This window comes from Chrysochloris asiatica, unplaced genomic scaffold, assembly GCF_000296735.1.
Source record: "Chrysochloris asiatica unplaced genomic scaffold, ChrAsi1.0 scaffold00065, whole genome shotgun sequence".
NCBI classification, from domain to species: domain Eukaryota; kingdom Metazoa; phylum Chordata; class Mammalia; order Afrosoricida; family Chrysochloridae; genus Chrysochloris; species Chrysochloris asiatica.
In genome coordinates, this window is record NW_006408583.1 from 172,153 (window position 1) to 175,731 (window position 3,579).

Below are 3,579 nucleotides of genomic sequence, written 5' to 3' on the forward strand. Positions count from 1 at the left end.
CTACACACACATACAAGTCACCAGTTCTTCTAGTCTATCTATCAATCTTCTCTTTCGTTCATCCCTACTGAACTTCTGTATAAAATTATCAGCACACGCTGCTATCAGATCCTCAATATCTAAATTTTTGTTTTGTTTTGTTTCACCACCTCTTCATTTTTCTTTTGAATACCCTTCTTCTGTTCGCCCTGGGGTATTAATTTTATTGTAGAAAATCCACTCTGTATCTTGAATCTTCAACAAAACCTTCAACTGAACCTCTTCATCATCAATGATAGACATCTTTACTTTTGCATTGGTTATCTTCAATACAAATGCCTCTTCCTCATTGAACAAATTATTATATTAATTCTAATTAAGCTCAGATTCCCTTAACACCCTGTCCTTAAAGTTCTTGGATCTTCATATTTAATATAATATTTTATTTTATTTTAGCCGTACCTGGAATTTCAAAAATATTTTAAGTTAAATGGACTGGGAGTAGGGTAGCATATGATAAATCAAACAAGAAGCTATGGAATTTCATCAAGTAAAATTTCTTTTAAAGATTTGAAAAACGTGGGAGTAGAAAAAGATTTTGTGACTGATTGGAGGTCAGCTATAGGGAGAACCCAGGAATTTGAAGTTTCTCTTTGAGATGCCAGGGTTTTAGTTAACCAGTAACTAACTAACTGAATTTAAGAAAATAGAAAAGAGATGTATATGTAACTAGGCTTCCTATATTTACTAAGGACTCCTGGTGTGGTTCTGTAGGATGAGCATTTGACCACAAGCTCGGTTTGAACCACACGGTTGGCAGTTCAAATCCACCAACCACAGAGTTTCTATGAGACAGAATCAACTCAACAGCACTTAAGAGCAACAGCATATCCAGTAAAGGAGGTAAATAAAATACTACATTTTAAAAGCACCAAAAGTTACATAAGAGTTAATAAAAGGGTAATGGAAAAAACAAAGGAGACAAATAGAAAGCATATATATATATATATAAAGCAGGTAAACTGTGTGTGTGTGTGTGTGTGTGTGTGTGTGCACATGAATTTTTTAATGAAAACGAATCGGCTTAGAGTGAGGCGCACTCCAGGAACTGATGGGAGCTGGGGCCGCGGCAGCCATAGTGCTTTTAAAATTTAGGCTCAAGGGTATAAGTCAGAAGCTGAATCAGAAACTGCACTCACAACAGTTGAAGATCCTATAAGATTTGGATATGTCCTTCATATTTGACTGGATTTACAGTGGTTTTAGTAGAGTGCTACAGTTTTTTTGGACTATATAAGAAAACTGGTAAATTGCTATTTCTTGGATTGGACAGTATAGGAAAAATAACACTGCTACACATGCTAACAGATGACAGACTCAGACAGCATGTCCCGAAGTTACATCCTGCTTCAGAAGAACTGACCATTGCTGGCATGACTTTCACAACTTTTTCCTGGGTGGATAAGTGCGAGCACGAAGAGTGGAAAAACTACTCTCCTGCTCTCAATGGCTTTGTATTTCAGGTGGATGGCGCAGATCATGAAAGCCTGTTTGAATCAAAAGAGGAATTTGATTCACTAAAGACAGGTGAAACAATTGCTAAAGTGCCTATCCTGATATTTGGGAATAAGATCTACAGACTTGAAGCTACCAGTGAAGAGAGATTATAAGAAACGTTTGGCTTACCTGGTCAGACAATAGGAAAGGACAATGTATCTCCTAACAAATTAAATGTGGGACTCTTAGAAATCTTTCAGTGCAGTGTGCTCAAAAGACAAGGCAATGGAGAAGGCTTCCACTGGATGGTAGAGTACATCAATTAATACCAACCCAGATGGGTTCCACGTCTTACCATTCAGTCCTATCCAGAGATTTGATCATCCAGCATACATAACTTGAATTCAATAGACTTTTGTTGGTTATAAAGCAGATGTTTTCTAGATTAATGATGTCTTATAAACTTAATTTGGGTGAAAATTGAATACTGATTTGAATACATTTGAATATCACAATGTTAGCTTTCTTAATTCCATCAAAATAATCAGTTTTCACAGTTTATAATTAAAGAAATGTTACCGGCCACTACAATTATAAACCTTATTTAAAAGCTCATCATGTTAAATTTCCTCCCACCCCTTTTTTTTAATGTACACAAAAACACTTAGGAATATACAATCATTTAAACAACCCAAGGGTATATTCTGAAAGCCTGCCCCCTGCCACCAGCATACAGCCTTTCTCTTTCCACAAGTTTAAAGTTCGCAGCTGCTTTCTCTCTTCATGTCCTCATCTCTGCTTCTATCTCTGGTGTCACTAGTTCACTGTATAGGGTCCCAATTTTGCTCATGTTCTTCTCCCTTGATGGTCTTACATTCCAGGAATAGAGGACCCTCTGTTCCTGGAATGTAAGATCAACTAATCCCCCCTTTATGTTACAAAACTTCTACTTTTACAGTTGTGACAATCTCAATTAATCATGATAACAATTACTCATGATTGAATCATAAGACTCTTATCCCCATCTCCTTTCACCAGACTCATCTAGAGAACATGAAAACTATTCAGTAGGGATTCTTCATTACCATGCACTCTGAAACTAAACTTCCTCTTGAAAACTGTATGACAGCCACTTCGTACGTGCCTTTATAGCGCCCCCATTTTAGGTAGCCAATGTCTAAGTTGCCCATCCTTATCAACTCTGTGTACAGAAATGATATGTTTGATCCTTCGTATGAAGACTCCTTCCCTCTGAGTTGGTATTTTGAGCTATTACATCCATAAATATAGGTCAAGTTCATCAAATTGTAGCAACTTACACTTGTTTTCTTTATCAAATTCCTTTATCTTCCTCTAGTCGAATTGTGATCATCAAGCCATCTAAGCTAGGTCAAATGGGTACTATCTACAACTTTGGACATTCTTGTGCATCTCCCCTTACTTCATATCAGTTGGATGCTTCACTCTCGGCTCTAGCACTCCATGGCTAGTTAGGTCCTAGTCCATGGGCTTAGGAGTCCTCAGGTCTTACCACACATCATACCAACCAGCCCTTCCTCTTCTCTCTGTCATCTCCAGGTCAACAGGAGTCTATGGAACATGGTCGAACTCAGCCCATATCTTCATTGCTGCCTTTCCTCCCTCTTCCACTCACCAGTAGAGCAATGTGGTCACCAGCAAGCTTACATGTCTGCTCATGTGTTTCCTTTGAGTTTCAGTCTTAGAGGGGACTTTGTCCTGAAGGGATTTGATTACTTGTCTTAATGGATCCCCAGCGAACAACTTGCTTGTTCTTGTAGTAGCCAATAAAACCACCCTTTTGTTTTCTATTTTTCTTGTTGGTCTTTCTTTCAAGAAATATCGTTTGTTCCTTTAGTCACTACAGGCTGGTCTGCGTGCCTTTTCCAGTGGGAATTTCCCACCTCAGAAGGTTCTGGATGGGGCTAAGGATTCCACTTAAGGTCCTACACACTACAAAGGTTCCACAAGAAGCCTATTTCATTGGGCAACTTCCAGACCCCTTTTAAGTTTCCAATCAGATGTCAGCTGAAGACAGGATTAGAGGGTCTCTGTAATCATGTTTCCTGATATTTTTTCTAATCC

At 38.3% G+C, this 3,579-nt stretch overlaps 1 pseudogene; it reads left to right on the plus strand.

Moving 5' to 3' along the window:
- Positions 1-1,207: 1,207 nt before the first annotated feature.
- Positions 1,208-1,802, plus strand: LOC102824851 (annotated as a pseudogene).
- The last annotated feature ends 1,777 nt before the right edge of the window (positions 1,803-3,579 follow it).